Source organism: Pteropus medius, unplaced genomic scaffold (genome assembly GCF_902729225.1).
Source record: "Pteropus medius unplaced genomic scaffold, Ma_sr-lr_union100, whole genome shotgun sequence".
NCBI classification, from domain to species: domain Eukaryota; kingdom Metazoa; phylum Chordata; class Mammalia; order Chiroptera; family Pteropodidae; genus Pteropus; species Pteropus medius.
This window is the reverse complement of record NW_024353788.1, coordinates 594,068-611,690: the sequence shown is the minus strand read 5'-3', so window position 1 is coordinate 611,690 and position 17,623 is coordinate 594,068. Positions and strand designations below refer to the sequence as shown.

Here is a 17,623-nt window from a genome sequence, read left to right as displayed (position 1 = left end):
TCAGATTAACTGACTCAGTACATATAAAGCTCATAAAATAGTAACTAAAACAAAGAAAGCACTCAATAGTTATTTCTATTTTGTACTGAAATTCAGGTACAAACCATTCACAATAGAGAAACCATAATTAACAATTATAGTGAAAAATTCAACTTCACTAACAATAAAGAAAATTTAAAATAAATTTAATTTGTACCTTTCTAGTTGGTAAAGACTGTTGAAATGACAATAGAGTATTCATTCTCTCACCATGGGGGTCATGTTTCTAAAAATCTCTTTGGATGAAAGCATCATGATTAGGGAACTTAGAACTTTACGCAAAGTTAAGGGTAGAAGAAACCAAAATCTTTAGTAAGCCTATGCTTTGAAAAGTTTTTATGCCACCTCACACCCATGAGGGAGTCTACTATCAAAACAGAAAATAGCATGCACTAACAAAGATGTGGAGAAATTGGAATCCACATGTACTGTTGGTGGGAATGTAAAATGGTGGAGCCTCTATGGAAAACAGTATAGAAGTTTCTCAAGAAATTAAAAATAGAATTACCATATGATCCAGCAATCCTGAGGATATACCCAAAATAACTGAACTCAGAGTCTTGAAGAGATATTTATACACCCATATTCATAGCAGCATTATTCACAATAGCCAAAAGGTGGAAGCAGCCCAAGGTTTCATCAATAGGTAAAAGGATAAACAAAATGTGGTTTTCACAAACAATGGAATTCATTCACCCTTAAAAAGAAAGGAAATTCTAACACATGCTACAATATGGATGAAACATGGGGATATTACGCTAAGTGAAATAAAAGTCAGCCACAAAGAGACAAATACTGTAAGAATTCACTTATATGAAGTAGTCAAATTCATAGAGACAGAAAGTAGAAGGGTGATCGTCAGGGCCTAGGGAAAGGAGGGAGTGCGGGAGTTGTTGTCCAATGGGTACAGATTTTCAGTTATGCAAGACGAAAAGAGTTCTGGAGATCGGTTGTACAACGGTGTGTATGTACTTTACTGAACTGTATAGTTAAAAGTGGTTCAGATGCTAAATTTTATGGTATGTGTATTTTACCACATTAAAAAATTTTTTAAGATTTTTTTATATTTAAAATTTTTAAATATTAAACTCGTAAAGAATTATCAATTTTACAAAACTTTGATTGGTAACTACTTCCTGAACATACTTGTCCATTAATCTCCTCTTACTGGAAAGCAGCCTCCAAAGGCCTCCCTCTCCTGCAGTTTCAATGACATTTTTGCAAATTAGTTCTAGCTTATTACCACTAATGGATCTATGAAGAAGAATTTTGGCATTTCTTTGTTTGCATATAATTCTCCATCCATTCAGTGCTTTTCTAATTATCAATGAGAATATGTAGTGTATTGCAATTATGTGATGCAATTATGAAACAGAGAAAAAGAAAGTGTGGTCTAGGCAGAATGTGCTATGGAAGGTCATGGCAGGAAGAGGAGCTGATACACTGTCCTAGAATGAGCCAGTGTTCCTGGCCCAGGGATTCTGGTGCATTGGGTCTGGGCTGTGGCCCAGTCGCCTGCTATTTGGAAAGGCTCCCTGGTAGTTCCAAGGTGCACCTGTGGAAGAAGGTGGGATCAGGGTAGGGAGCCTTGGTTTCTTCTTCCACAAGTGGAGGGTTTCCATTTGGCCATAGTGGAAGGTTTCCATATCCTGAGTTTTAATTTCGCTATAAAATGGAAGAGTTGGTCTATAGAGGAGTCCTTATTCTGTGACAAAGTCCTTATTCTGTGAGGAAAGAGCACAGGCCTCAGGGTCAGGCCACTGGAACTGGTGTTCTCTCTCCAGAATCATTCTTTCTCCCTCTCCTTTACATCAGTTCTTCCTACCCTGAAGTCTGTCTCCCACCTGTGCCTACCTGCCATTGTCTTAACTCAAACATTCATCACCTCTCACTGAAAGTTTCAATAGGCTCCCAACTATTTTTCCTGACTCCAATCTTGATCTTCTCCAATCCACTCTCACACTGCCTTCCGGTATGCATTTCCACTGTGGTTGAAATTTCTGACTTGCCACACGGTGTGTTTGCTCTGCCTTCTGCACCAGTCGTTTTATCAGATCTTCAATCCTGGCAATCACCAGGGAACAATTAAATTTTTGCAGCGTGGTTCCCATTATGATGCTGTCTCCTTTCTTCAGCAAAACCCCAATGTTTTCCTTTGTATACAGAATTAGCCAGGATGTTATTACAAAGTTTTGCCATTTTTATTTATTCCTCACAATCAACAGTTTTAAGGAACTTCTGCTTTCACTGGGAGCGTGTTCCCATCCACACATCTGGACATTGGATGTTCCCTGGGGCCTCAGGCAAAGACCTATCCTAGGATTTTCATCTTGTTCCCCTAGGGCTGAAAAACAAAATTAGAAAGCTCCTTGAAGGTTTAAACTCTGCCTTATTCACTATTTATTCCCATACATAGTACCTGGGATATTTATTGAATGAATGAATCCATCCATTTAAAAATATTAGAAAAAGTCCTTTAAAATTCCCTAGGGTCAAAAATGTATAGAAGAAACACAAAACAAGCAGTAAATGTTACTTTTCTCAGTTCCCTTCTTACCATACCCACTCTCATGCCTCCTACTCCCATCTCCTCAGCTTCAAAGACCCACCGCAAACTCTCAGGCCTCCTTACCTCAGACTCAGAGCACAGAAGCTCCAAATCAATATCCAAATGTAACCTAAAGAGATAAAGGCTAATACTCAGGGATTGATTCTATTTATCCTCACGCTTCCACAGGAGTCAGCACTTCTCTTCACCATATTTTGGTCCAATAATGTTAATATTAGCAATAATTCCTCAACAACCTCTCCATCCACTCTGAGATGCAATGGCTCAATAGTGTGGGGTTTATGGCAAAGGGAAGAATGTGTTCAATGCAGGCGAAAGACAAGCCCACTTCTAATTCTTACTCCCACGTGGCTTTCTATACAGAGGTGGGGAAGAAAAATCCAGGACTAAATAGGGTCGGGAGGCCTATCTTTGGAATTTTAAGGTTTAGAAAGGGATTTGTCTATACCTTAACGGTGAGAAAACCGTATCAAAATATTAACTGTCACTTAAAACGGACACCTGCAATGTGCTTTCCATGGGCATTTTCAGCATTAATTATCTAATGCTGTTTTGTTGGGTTTTTTACGATGGCAACTTTCCTTTAAAACAAAAACGAAAACACACTCTCAGTTATGCCATCTGGTGGCCAAATAAATTAGAACCGTACAATTACACTGTCAGCATGAGAAAGGCCTTTGCAATTGCAGAAAATGTGAATGTATCCTTTCTAGAGTTAGCCCCTTTACCCTTGTACTATCTCCTCATTTGTTCATTTGAATATATCACTCATTACACAGGGAGTGCCGAGGTATTGAATTTGATGGTGTCTGGATTCCTAGAGGGAAAGATAAGGAAGTTTGGTCTTGGTATGAGGGGACACTGGTTATGACAAAAGAAGAAAAGACAAGTTAGGGATGGGTCCCTTGCTCATGGCCAACTGTATAATGTTTCCAGATGACAGAGAGAGAGAGCAGAATCCTTTTAGTGTTTGCAGCTTCTCCATAAGCATGACATTTGAATGGAAAAGGGTGACCGACTATTGGTAAGCAGGAACCTGAAAAAGAATGTAAGAGAAAATAAAAATTTTGCTGGAAAAATTTCAAAAAACAAATAATAATGTAAGGGAAAGTGTAGTTGTTCTAAATGTGTTCACTCCTCCTGGTCTGAATGAATTGTAGGCCAAAGTACAAAATATAAAAAGAAAAATTAACTAAGACCATCATCAAATCACTGCCAACAAACTTCAAGGAATCTTGAAGAAACAGAGAGATGTTAGAAGGCTAGGGTTAGTGTAACTCTAACTTCCAAAGATGAGAAACAAATGAACGTTAGAAACTACAAATCAGTGGCCTTGATAATGACCTTGTGCAAAAATCCTCAAATGAGATACAAAAAGGTGTTTTGCGAGCCCCTAGGAGAAGTAAATGTGGCTACCAGGGGCCCATGGGCAGGTCATGCCAGACTGTCTCCACTTTGTGTTCCCTTGTCAGGACTGTAAATTGATAGAAAGAGGCAATATAGTAGACCAAGGGTCTGTATCTGATTACAGAATTTCATGACATCTTAAATTAGATCCTTCCAGAACAAATGGAAAAATACCGAATTGGTAATTGCACAGTTAGGAGAAATAGGAGCTGATTAAATGATGGTATCCCAGAAGGTTCTCACCACAATCTTGCTCTATCAATATTTGTATCATGTCTTGTGTGTTATATTAGATGCATGTTTAGCAAATACGTGGATGACACAGAGGGTGAAGACATAGAAAATCCATTGGATTCCAGGATCGATACCCAAAATCCACCTGGACAGACTCAGCAGATTCTAATAGGATGAAGTGGGTCTTCCTGCTCTCTGTCCCAGATTCCATTCTCTTATTTAACAGGTTTTTCCCAAAGTTTCTCTTCTGTTTGCAGCTGCGCTAAAACTTGTCCTGCTTCCCCCCAGTCTTCTCTCACTGTGGAGCAAGGCATCTCACCCACCTTAACCTCAAGGATTCCTCCATTTATCTCTCCAGTAATTGGCCATCTCCCAGTACTGGGATTGAAATCATTGGGCAGAGTTCCTCACTTCCTTGACCACTCTCTCAAAACAATATAGATTAACCCCATCAATATGTCCTCAGCCTCAATCTCAGAGAATGGCCAATATGTGTCTCTTACTCCAGGCCAATCACCCTTCCTGGCCTTAAAGTCCATCCTCTTTCTTGTCCTCAGACTTCATTCTATTAATCATCCCTCTCTAGTATCTTCAAGCACTCCCTCTCCACTGGCCCCTTCCTTGCCTTTCTACTCTTAAAAAGAAAAACAAGAAACTCATTTTTGCTTTTGCTTTCTTATTTTTCTTTTCTCAATAAACTCTTCAAAAGACTTGTTTCTACCACTCTCCGTCAGAGAATGGGTCCTCTGAAAGCAGATGCCAAGACAGTTTGTGATGCAAGACATTGATTAGATATCAACACCTGTGAAAATAAGGGCAGAGAGAGGAGTTAACCTAAGCTGCCACCAGCCAAGCCTCAGATAAGTCCTTGGAGAGCTTGGAGCAAGAGTCACCCTTCAGAGCAAACCAAATTGGGCTGAAACAGCGGACCTTTGTGCCCAGGCCCTGCTCAGTCACTACATGGGGCTGTCCAGAGAAAGGGAAGACCCTGAAGGAGATGACAGCTGGTGATTGTCTGCACACCACACTCCCTTGGAGGAACAAGTCCTTTCTTGAAAAAGAATGTAGGTGACGCACCTCTGTGTCTACCACACACTCCTTCTCATTCTTGTCTGGCACCACCTAAATCCACCTTCCATCTTCTCTTTTATCCCATTTGTCCCATCCCTTTGCCATACTCTAAATCCAATGGGCGCCTTTTGGTTCCTACCTCAGAGCAGAAATTCTCTGCCGCATTCATTGGGACTGATTCTCTCTTTCCCTCTTTCTCATTCTCTCTCTCCTGCTCACTTTATTCTCAGAAGTCTCAACTGCCTTGATTTCCCCTCCTACCTCTTCTTAACCTCTCTAGCCATCCCTTCCTGGCCTGCTTGGGGGTCTGGTTCTCCACCTAAGTGTTGGTACTCCATCCCCCTCTTCCTCATGTCCTCCCAGGATGATCTTGCCACCGCCATGGTTTTGATTCCCATTTACATGTCAACGACTCTGAAATCTACTCTCCTGCCCACTCTCTGCCCCCTAAGCTTGCGACACTCGTATCTAATTGTTTGCTAGACATCTCCATGCTAACATTGTCAGATGATAAAGTTCTGCTTCTCCTTTCCCACCGTGTTCCCACCCCTAAGCAGGCTCTTTTTTCAGTGTAAGAATTGAAGGACCCTTTGAACCTGCTCCATCTAGTTTCTTTTCTAGACAGCTAACCTGCCATGGTCCTGTTTAGGCATGTGTATGAAAGCACCTTGAGCAATAGCCAGGACTCTACACATGGAAACTTGCATCACTAATATATAAATAGCTGACGCTGGGTGCTGAGGCCAAAAGAACACGCAGCACGTCTTCCCTGATCACACCCATGACTTACCTAAGCAGGTGTGAACCTCTGACTCAGTGGGTGTCCCCCCAGGAAAGAATTACTCATAATTTCCCTATTATAGGAGATAAGAAGCTATAGTGATTTCTTTTACTTGTATTTCTCCTGAAGAAGAGAGTTCTCTGAGCAGGTGGTTGTTAGCCACAACTTTAAGCACCAGTCCTGTATCAGTGTGTCAAAGGCTTACACAGGAGGCATTTCTTAAGGAAAACGATCTCCACTTTATTAAAATGTATTGTGCTTGGTGTCTATCTGTCCTCTCTTCCCCCGTGGGAATTTCCAGTTGAATTCCATGAATATTTACCAAGCAAATATAATGTGACAGGGCAGGGCTAAGTACAAGACCATGCCTGCCTAAAGGGACCCAAGGACTAAGTCTAATACAAGCACACACCCATTTGCTGATGGTCACAGAAGCCAGAGGAACGAAGTGCTATGTGTTCTGAAGAAGGGAAATGTCTCCTTCCAGGTTGGCTTTGCGAAGTCATCTGAAACAGACCTTGAAGAATAGATCAGATTTCAGGGAGTGAGCATGTGAGAGAAATAAGCAAAAAAAAAAAACAATGATGCACCAGGAGAGAAAAAGAGTGATGAAAGGCAAAAATGGCTATCAGGAGAATATCTTCAGAGAATTGCAAAATAAACAAAGTATAATAGTAAGAAAAGTTTCTCATAGCGAAGGCCAAATAGTTAGACTATAGGAATATCCTGGCAGTTAGAGAGAGGCAAGGTCATGAGAGTAAGATTATTATAATACTATTATTGTATGGAGGTGGGTAGTAGAGGCAAAATCACTGTCCATTTGCCCTTCATAGGCCCTCCCCCAGACCCAACCTCTTTTTGGACTTCCCTTTCTCATCATCATGAGCAGGATGGGTGTCAGTGGCTCCAGGACCCACCTCTATCCAGCTCCCCAGGGAGGACAGTGCTCACTCAGAAAGAAATTGCTGCTGTGTTAACCCGTCTTTTCTGGTTTAGTAGAATGTTGTCCTTCATGTCTCCTGAGTGGACACTTCTCACCTATCCCAGTTGTAACTGAGGACATCCTTTCTAGTTCTTGACCTTAAATGAAGGAAGTGAAGCTTCTTAAGGACAAAAACGCTCTGGGCCTAGTGACCTCCTGAGGTTAGCTGAGCAGGAGATGTTTCCTATTTGCTTTGGGAAGACCTTAAAAAAACTGAAGAGGAGTGAGGGATACTGGTAATTATAATTGCTAATGAGGTTGAGACTTAACAAATCAAGCCTGCTAAGTAGTTATAATTCCCCAGTTTACAGAAGAGGAAACAGGAGCTCAAAGTCGCTTTGTCCTTCTCTACAGGGAGAAGCAGGGGCTGAGGGAGAAGCAGGGGCTGAGTCTGGTTTCCCAGAGGCATTGGCAGCACCCGAGAGAGTGGGTAATGCAGGTATCTCTTGCCTATATTTGTGGACCTTGCGATTTGGAAAAGCAGCACTGTAAGGCAGGAACACATCAGACAAACAAAAGTACATAGGGAGAGGGTGTGCTGGTTAAAGTTGTATTTGGCTGCGCATTACAAGGACTCAATATAACGGCTTAATCAAGTAGGAGTTTATTTTTTTATCTATCGAGAAGACTGGAGCCGGCAGTCCAGGGCTGATGCCGCTGCTCAAAGTCCCCAAGGACTCAAGTCTCCTGCTAGATGTCTTATGTCTATCTTTCTGCCTCATGGGTACAAGATGCTACTCCTCCCTCAGGCATCACATCCACATTTCAGGCAGAAAGGAAAAGAGCAAAAGGCATGCTGCAACTGAATCTTTTTTTTTTTTTTTAATCAGGAAAGCAAATGAAGTCCTGAGAGTCCCACCAAGCAGACTTCTGCTGATGACTCATTAGCCAAATAGTCACGGCCACCTAGATGCAAGAGAGCCTGGGAAGTGAGTGTTTTTAAGTAGCACATTGACACTTACCTAAGATTGAGGTTCTGTTAATCAGGAAGAAAAGGATAATGGAATTTGCAGAGGCAATCAGCTCTGCTTCCTAGAGTATATCAAGTTATATGGCCAAATGATAAGATGGAGGAGCTACTGAGAAAGGACATTCTTAGTAGATGAGGGGGAGGTGTTACCTGAGTGTTTCTCCATCTGAGGTGCAGGCATCTGCATGGCTGTTCTCTTGTTCCTGTGGGTGTGGGCCTGAGGCTGACAGAAGAGAGTGTATTGTTTCACTTGCCCCAGGTCACTCAGATAGTAACAAAGCAAGAACTCAAGCTATTGCCTAACCTCAAGCCTGGGTCTTTTCCACTACCCTATAACATTTGCAAAAATAGGTTCAAAAGACCCTTGGAAAGCCACAGAGGCACCAGAAGACCTCTGGAAGGTATCCAAGCAGGTGCACAGTGGACAGGGCTCAACTCCTTGGCGTTCGTCTCCCAGAGAAATTTCACCTTCATGTTTTTTATTATATAGTGATAAAAGGATAAAAGGACTAAACACTCATAAACACACACACACACACACACACACTCACACACAATCTACTATATAACTATTCTGTACTTTCACTATTCAGTGAGCATTTTAAGATAGATCTAGTTATTTCATACATTGATAAGTGCTCCGAGTTAACAGGTGTGGCCAGTGCACATGGGCTCCAGAAACAGCTCATCCCAGTTTGGTGCCATCATCAGAAGACTTCACTGTCTGAGATGGAGTTAAAACAAGGGAGGCTGAGGTCAGACACCTGCAGAGGTGATTTCAAAATAAGGCATGAACTAGACTGGGATATTCATGAGTGTCCTCAGTGGAGTACAGAACAGGCTGCGCCCCCCATGAGCCCATCTCACTCACGGCAGCGTGCCTGGGAGATGGTTTTTTAACAGAAGGTGCTGGTCTGAAGCTAAGAGTAGAATGCCTGTCTTCAGCTTGCCTTTATTCAATAGTCTGACATTGTTTGTAAGGAGGAAATAAGGAAGAGACAGATGTGGGGTTTCAGTGATGACGTGCAGATCTCTGGCTTTCAGGACAAACAGGGGAGAGAAAGCTATCGACCTCCATATAGGAGAGGCTGCAGCCAGCCTTCAGGGCACCTATGTGTGCCTTTTTAAAGGACTCCACCTCATGGTGAATTAAATAGGAAAAGGCCCTTTTTCTTCCGGGCAGCCCATAGGTAGGTATACAAGCATGGCAACAAACCGCACTTTTAGTGCAAATTAGAAAAAGGGCCCCTTTCTCTGGCAGGTAGCCCATGCACTATGCCAGGCTGGGAGGCCGAAGGGTGTGAGTGCAGGCTGGAATTCAGCCCCAGTCACCCATTTGTGAATTCATAGGCAGGGCCCGAGATGCCCAACTCTCACTGTACTTCAATTACCTGTTAGAGTACACCGTCCTGCATTCTACATAGCAGGGGGACTGTTGGGTAGATCTTAAGACACTAAATGTTTCAGTAAGAATTATGATGCCTAAAAATAGAACAGTTGGTAGATTGGGGGAGGAGGTAATATAGCAAAGAAGCATGAGAACTATACAAACTGACTAAATATTAAACCAACTTATATTCAGAGACTGCTGCGCACTGCTGCACACGGGAACCTGGCTGATCAGCACACGGCCAGACCACAGGGCACCTACAGGGAGATTCTTGATGGAATTACCAATAACTACTTCCCCATGCCTTTAACATTGCATGCCCATACCCGGAAAGAAAAGATTTAAACTCAGTTCCACAAACACTCAGGGTCTCATTCTTTGACTTGGAGAGAAAATCAGGTTTCTGTCTGTGGAGCGTTACCCCTTGTCTAGTAAACTTTTCTTTGTCTCTAACTCTGGCTCACACGTGAATTCTTTACTGTGTGGATTCAAGGATCCTCTGGGTGGGGGCGGGGAACAGGGCTTGAGTCCTCACTTGGGGAGATTCACCCCATCCTGCAGGGGGAGGGTGTCTTACTCACAGTTCCTGGTACTACATCTTAGAGACCCGACACATAAACAGTTAGTGTGGAATTAAGGAATTACAGCATTCAAAGAGAGGGCATTAGGCAGCCATCTTGCAAATACCCAATATCCATTCTTACTCCTCCTTCTGATGCAGTTGTGTGAAGAAAGATGGCCGTAGTCAGGCTCCCCACCCCCCACCCCACACACGTACCCTAGCTAACTTCCGATCAGAAGTGACTCAGCACTTCTCCCCTTACATAACCATGTGCCCAGTACACATGCGCGGGCTCCTATAACTTGGCAGTGTGCCTCTATTGTTTAACCTGTGTATATAAAGGCGCTGCCTCCCTGCACGGCTGGCTATGCCCTTGCTGGAATAAAGAGCTATGTTGTAGTTGCCTACGGCTCCCCGCATTTTCTTCCAACTGCCGGAGCCTCATACCCCTTCACTCGGAACCTCGAATCTGCAGCAACACAGCAGGACAAGGCAAATTTCTCTGAGTGGGGGGAAACCAAGCCCTGCATTGAGAGAAAGAGGGTCGTTTGGCAGAGAGTGTAGAAAGAATTCAACACACACACCAAAGTTAGGGGCAAAAGGAAAGTTTACTAGAAAAAGGGTAACACTCCACAGAGTGTAGTCTCCTCTCAGAGGCAGAGTGAGGGGAACCCCAAGTGGTCAGGGAATTCAGTTTATATATCATTCTTTAGTTCCCATTTCCTTTGATATGGACATACAGTGAGGAAGGGAAAGAGTAAGGCCTGCTGGCAGTTCCCAGCCTCTAATCTATAGGTTCCCATGATTTTAGCCATAGGGAATGAACAATTTTATTTGTGTAGAGCAGCCACTTAAAGACTCTATTGTTCCTGTTTCCCCTTCACAGATGTGGGGAATGGGTTGTTAGTGACCCCAGCGGAAATCTTCCTTTGTTTTGAAGGTGTTCTGGCCTGGCTGCTGACCTGGTCAGCATATTGCAGTCTCTGAAAGTAGCTTGATTTAACATTTTAACTCTCTTGCTTCCTCCCTACATTACTTCTACAGAATCTAGTGTTTCTCTGCTTTAAAAAAATTTTTTCTCCCTCAACCTCCAGTCCAGATAGGAGAGGTCATGTGACAGAGTTCCAGTCATAGAAATGTCAGCCAGCCTAAGCTCCTAACTGGGACTTCCAGGAAAGGTCTTTTCTGGAGCTTGGGCCCCTTTTTGCCCTTTGCTCTTTAATTTCTTCCTGCCTGAAGCACAAACTTGATGACCTGAGTTTTAGCAATCATCCAAAGACCATTTATTCATTTACTCAACAAATACGCGCTGTCTTCTGTGCTGGGGATTCAGCATGATAAAAATAGACAAAAATCCCTGCCCTTTATGAGCTTATAGTCTAGGAAGGAGACAGACCATAAACAAATAGACATATGATATGTCAGAATGTGGTATGTGTTAAGGAGGAAAATAAATGAAGAAATGAAGACACAGGGCAGAGTCAGCCCTGTAGATGATGGCTCAGGAGGCTGCAGGGAACAGAGAACTGCTATGCTATTAGGAGCTCTGCTCTCACCTTGAGATTTATTTTAAATGCAGCAAATTTAAACCCCTAACTGTATGTCACCATTTTTCAGGTTTCTGTTAGTATATCTAATGCCATCCCCAAACTAATAATGATCCTAAAAGAAGGCTGTCTTTAGCATGGCTCAGTAAATTTCTCAGCCCACCTCCATAAGAAAAGGTTGTTGGCCAGATGATACAAATTGCAAGACAAGTAATAGATTCTTGATAAGTAACTGATATGGGATGTCACTTGTAAAATTCTTAATCTTTTAGCAGGAAATGAAATGGGACATCTCTTGCAGAGTTCTTAATCTTTTTAGTAAACCTAGTTAAGTTTTCTTCTCTCCTTTTTTAGGAAAAAGGCCATCTCCCTCAAATTCCGATAATTGCCTCAAAACTGGTGACACAGATCCTCTGGTTATTGATAACTGTCATCAACCCATTGTTAGCAGAAATGGTATTAGGCCAGACAGGGCCCTTAGAATGTGAGAGGGGAGGGGACTTTAGGCCAAAGGTCTTTTTTCACTCTTTAAGAAATATATTAACCAAGCCTGTTTCCCTTTACTCGCTTAACAGGCAAATTAATAATAGAAATTAATAGATATATGATTTAAATAACAAGTTTGTATCTTATTTTCCTTATCTAGGGACTGAGGTGGCACTTCAGCAGGAAAACCAAGACCCAGCCCTAAGGCAGAAAGGGAAAGAGCTCCACGAAATCCCAGCAGGCAGACAACGTCCCTCCTCAGCAAGAAGCAGATACAGAAGAAGAGATCTCCTGTCCCCCAACATAACTACAGTTGACCCTTGAACAACTGTAGAGGCGCTGTTCCCCACGCAGTTGAAAGTCTGGATATAACTTTTAAGTCCCCCAAAACTTAAGTCGTCCCCCAGTATCTGCTGGTTCCAGGACCCCTACAGATACCAAAAATCCAAGGATGCTCAAGGCCCTTATATAAAATGGCATAGAACAATGCTTACTGTCAGCCCTCCACATCCACGGATTCCGAAATACAGATCGAAAATACTGTTTTTAATTTGCAGTTGATTGAACCTACAGATGCAAAACATGGAGATAGGTGGGCTGACTCTTTATTTATAGAAAAAAATCCATGCAGTAAGTGGATCCATGCAGTTCAAACCTGTATAGTTCAGGGGTAAACTGTAGTCTCATCTTCCGCACAAAACACTATTACGAAAACACAATGATTTTTCACAGACCTTTTCTGAAGATGGAAGATTACTAGTGGTCCTGACATTATTTAACCTTACAGTAATGCATTAAAAATGAATCTTCATATTAACAAAAGTGGGAAAAGGATATACTATAGAGAAAGAAGAGGTGTAGGGGAGAGAAATGTGGGAAGAGAATTGAGTCTGTCTATATAAAGGTTGCAAGCTCAGCCGCCTGCAAGGGTAAAGCAGAAAATGCAAATGCTATAGTACCCTGGGGGTGAGAAAAACAAAGCTCTTGGTATTTCTTCCTTTTCCGCTTTTGAATAAACATGTGGGTAGGGACAAAAATGCTAGAGGAAAAAAAGAGTTGTTCTAGCTAAATGATAAATGCCAATTGACATTTTCCCTCAGTGTTAGGGAGGCCACCAGACACTGAGTGGACTCTGGTGACTTGAGAGGGGCAGCTACCATCCAGCTCCATCAACTGCTACCAGCTATGAATGTGGACCCCACGATGCTGAGACGGGACATCGCTTGTAAAATTCTTAATTTTTTAGCAGGAAATGAAATGAGACATCTCTTGCAGAGTTAATCTTTTTAGTAAAAAGCTCCATGAAACTCCCATAGGCAGGGACTGCAGCCATTCTCAGCAGGAAGCAGATAGAGAAGAAGAGACCTCCTGTCTCTCAACATCCATACTAGTAAGGGGGTACATGACTCTTAGAAAATAGGTAGGCAGGAAAGTTGGGGGTTTCGAGTCTGCCTGCAAAGACACTGAGGTCATCCTATCTTAGAAGGGGTCCGTCCTAATCCACCCACAATTAAGCAAGCCAGAAGGCATTTTTTTAACTCACACGAAGAAACGAGTAGGCAGAGATTTAGGTACCAGTTTAAGCCAGTCACTCGCACCTGCGCAATGAAGACTCCAAAGACCTTCAACTCACCTGAGTCTCATTATACCATCATGATAATATAATGCATATGCCCGGAAGTTCATTAAATATCATTATAACAGACTGAATTCCGGGACAAGGACGGAGCCCCAGGCTCAAACAGCATAGCCATCCTGCACCGGTAACAGATTTATAAAGTGAAAGAGAAGCCCACAAGTTTCTCAGCTTTTGGCCATCTTCTTTTAATAGTCAAATTACTCAGGCCCCCACTTTTCTACAACTGCAGTAAATTCAGGGCCCTGACCCGGGAAATTAAGCTATTTTCCAGGTCAGTATCACCTCTTGCTTCTCCTCACCACCTCCCTGTAGGAATCCAGCCTCTTCGGCCCCTCCCTTCCTCTGCAAGCTGACACTGGGGCTTCAGTGGAAGCTTAAAGCAGGGATAGGCCAGTCAAGTAGTAGAATCGTAACAGGGTGAAATGCTCTTGCTTCTCAACCTTCTGACTCTTACCATAAATTCTAGCCTGCATTTTTCCCAGGGCCTTCAGACAAATAGTTTCTATTGTAGATATGCTAATTGACTAGAGGATTCTGCCAAACCAGCCTCCTGAATAGGTAGGAAAAGCCCTGACTGTTTATCAAAGATTTATTTACAGGACTCTCAGGAGGGGACTCAGCCTGGATCAAGAACATCAAGAATCAACTGAGAACAAAGAGTTTTGGAAATTTACCGCTCTGCTTTGGAACCCACCTCTTGTCCCACCCATTCTCCCTTCCCTTCAAGGAAGCCCGAATTCTAGGATCTCTTAAGGTGGACTTCAGAAAACTAGAAATTTTCCTTCTCAGTTGGTGCCTTCTTAACCAATAAAACTCTCCTTATTCCAAACCCTGTTTTGAGTTTTTGCCTTTCGAAGCCATGGGAGTGTTAAGGGTGGAAATTTTTCAAGTGAGCCAACTAGCTAAGTCAGCTACAGGGAAGAAATATCTTTAGATACCAGAAGTTGTCCTACTTGCTTGGGTGTGGTTTAGAAGATGTATTGTATAAGATATGAAGATGGCCAATGTCTGCTTCTGTAATCCACTTACTTGTTAACCAGGGTGTGTACTAGGTGATGTATTGTGCTAATGGCCAACTTCTGCTTCTGTAATCTGCTTGCTTGTTCTAGGCTTTATAACTGCCTCACTCTCAAACCCCGGGGCTGATCTCCTCTAACCCTGCGTAGTAGAGAGTCAGATGACTAGAGAGTCAGTCGCCTGCTGGCTAATAAAGGCTCATAATTAATCTCAATTGGCTCCGTTCGCGCCATAATAGGGAGCACAGGCCTTGAACCATTAACAGTATAGTCCAGAACAAGGGACAAAGTAGAGTTCCATATCAAAGGAGGAGACTGTGCCTAAAACGATCTCTGTCCCAGTGTGCTGACCCAGTCTGGACATTGCTCACTTCTGTGCTCAAGGAAGACACTCTTTCTCTTCATTGTACTCAAAAAATGGAACATCTCTTTGAGCAGCCTCTCGGTTAAGGTTCTGCCTTAATTTCATGTAATCGAAGGACAGGTTAAAGAGTTTTCTCCCATGGAAGAGTAAAATTTCCCGAATTAATGATTCCAGTATACTGTAAAGCAGAAAGAAGTGTCAATGTAAGAACTGTCCAAAACTGTAGAGAATTTTAATGAGTTTATTTGAGCCAATCTGACAACAATTGCCAAGAAGCAAAATTTTGACAGATTAAGAAAATTCTCCAGAGAATGGCAGTTTTGCAGCTTATTTTATACACTGTAATCAAAGGAGGAGACAAGGAGGGTTACATGAAATCCATTGGTGGTAGATTAAGGAGGTGGGAGAAAGCAAAGTGGGGGAAATCTCTGGGATTGGATAAAAAGTAAAACAGAAGGACACGTACTTCTTTTACATTGGTGAGTACAGGATAGTTAATGAACATTTACAGCCCATGGAGATGGTATATGGGAAACAAGATAATAGTGGGGGTTCTGTGGTCTCATGTTCTGGTGCCTTGGGTTGTGCCCTGAAGGGTCTGGAAAAAAAGGGATTACTCTGACATTCCAAGGGTATGTTATCTTAGATGCAAAAAAAAAAAAAAAAAGGCTCACTTAAGGTAAAGATTGACCTTCGTCAAGAAAGCTACAGGCCCAGGATATGACAGCTTGCAGTGCCATGACCTGCTTTTAGTTAGCAATTTTTATGTTCACACTATCCTATGTGGTTACCTTCAATCTCTGAGTTTGTAGGGCCCACCATGCCAGCCTCCCCTGAGCTTGTCAGATTTAGTATGTGGCCTTTTTTGAAGAAAGAAAAGAGGCACTCCCCACGTACCCACACCCACACCACTGCCCCCACCTCTGTATGCATAAGAGAGTATCCACACACCTCAGTCATCCTCACAGCCCCCAATCCATACTGTTCTGCAGGTTCGGGGTACCGAAGCTTAGGGTACATAGTTCTGGCAGCTGGAAGAATATGCGAGGAGCCGTGGGCAGATGCAACATAGCTTTATCCAGGCATAGCAGGACACAGCAAGGCACAGGCACAGTTCCAGCCCTCCTCAACCTGCACAGGCAGGCTGTTTTCATAACAAAGTGCATAATAGAGGCTTAAGGCCAGGTACTATAATCAATCACAATCCACAAGTTGTATAGGATGCTATACCTAAGGTTACATAGGATGCTGTATCTAAGGTCACCTGGGATGCTGTAGCTAAGGCTGCCCAGGAACCGCATGGCTTGCTGGGAGAGAGCCTGACTACATCCATTTTGTTTGTCAGTCCACTCACCCAACACATACCCACAGTCACCCCACCCAGGACACATACCCCAAACTGACTTCCACAAATACCCACTCACACCCAAATCCACTCACTCCCAGCCCCCTCCCACACCCATGTTCCCTTCAAAAAGAAAGAAAGAAAAAAGGAAAGAAAGAAAAGAAAGAAGTATTAGGTAGCTAGTCAGACACGAGCAACAGAAGAACAAAGGAATGGAAGCCCAGCGTAGAGACTGCCCAAAGAACGCCCCATTGGTAGTTAGAGAATCCCTCCTGCATCCTGAGAGACAAAGGACAGGAGGGTCACAACCTGTAGCTGGTTTAATCTGGCCACAGATGCGTGGGCAGAAGGTACTACCCTAACCTGCCCACAACCTCAGCCTCATTATACCATCATTATAATATCATGTTTATACACAAAAGTTCATGAATCTAATTATAACAGACTGAATTCTGGGTAAGCACATGTTCACTAGGCAAAGTGTTATATAGCAGCCAAGTGTCAATCATAATGACCTCATGTGTGAATCACCCAGGAACAACTTTGTAACCACTCATCAAGGCCCAAATATAACACAGACCTACCGCCCCTCCCTCCCCAGAGGTTACAGCTCTCTAGCTTACCTTGCTATAACCTCTTCCCCATCAGGGTAGGTATCTTCATTTCCACATGGTTAACCAATTTATGTTTGACCTGTCTTCTACGTCAAAACGTGCTTTTAATAAATAATACCTCTCATAATTGTCACTGAGTAGAAATTCATTTCTTCATCAGTAATAAGGACTGAGATCTGTGTGTTACCAGAACTCCAATCACAGCAATGGTAACAGGAGGGAGAGAGGGAGGGAAGGAGGAAGAAAAGAAGGAAAAAAAGTGAAAAAAAAAAGAAAGAAAGAAAAGAATAGCAAGCTCATAGAAACCTTAGTACTGGAGCAGAAAGAAGAGACAGGTGAAAGAGGAGCAGGGACAGTGGAGCAGAGTTTGGAGCTGAGTGGCGACCCGGCTACTCCTCTGATCCCAGAAGGACTGTGGAATCAGAAGAGCCACTGACCTATCCTCAACGACAGAGAGCAATTTCCTCCTGTCTGCCAGGCCACACTGTCCCGTGGCCGTTTTATCTTGAATGGCACTCCAGTTCTCCTCAAGGCCTATAGAAATCATTTCCTGTTTTCCTTATCTCTTCAGCCTTACAGAAGGCCCATCCCCTGAGAGAACTTGGGT

General features: G+C 42.9%; 1 long non-coding RNA gene across 3 annotated transcripts; it reads right to left on the bottom strand.

Moving 5' to 3' along the window:
- Nucleotides 1-1,196: 1,196 nt before the first annotated feature.
- On the bottom strand, nucleotides 1,197-10,186 carry LOC120593390 (uncharacterized). Of its 3 annotated transcripts, XR_005650354.1 has the most exons (6): nucleotides 10,089-10,186; nucleotides 8,681-8,777; nucleotides 8,204-8,276; nucleotides 6,514-6,618; nucleotides 2,672-2,717; nucleotides 1,197-2,383 (listed from the first exon to the last, which is right to left on the bottom strand). It is a non-coding gene; the product is annotated as an uncharacterized LOC120593390 (long non-coding RNA). The 3 variants fall into 3 exon arrangements; XR_005650353.1 differs by lacking the exon at nucleotides 2,672-2,717; XR_005650355.1 differs by lacking the exons at nucleotides 2,672-2,717; nucleotides 8,681-8,777.
- Between the last annotated feature and the right edge of the window lie 7,437 nt (nucleotides 10,187-17,623).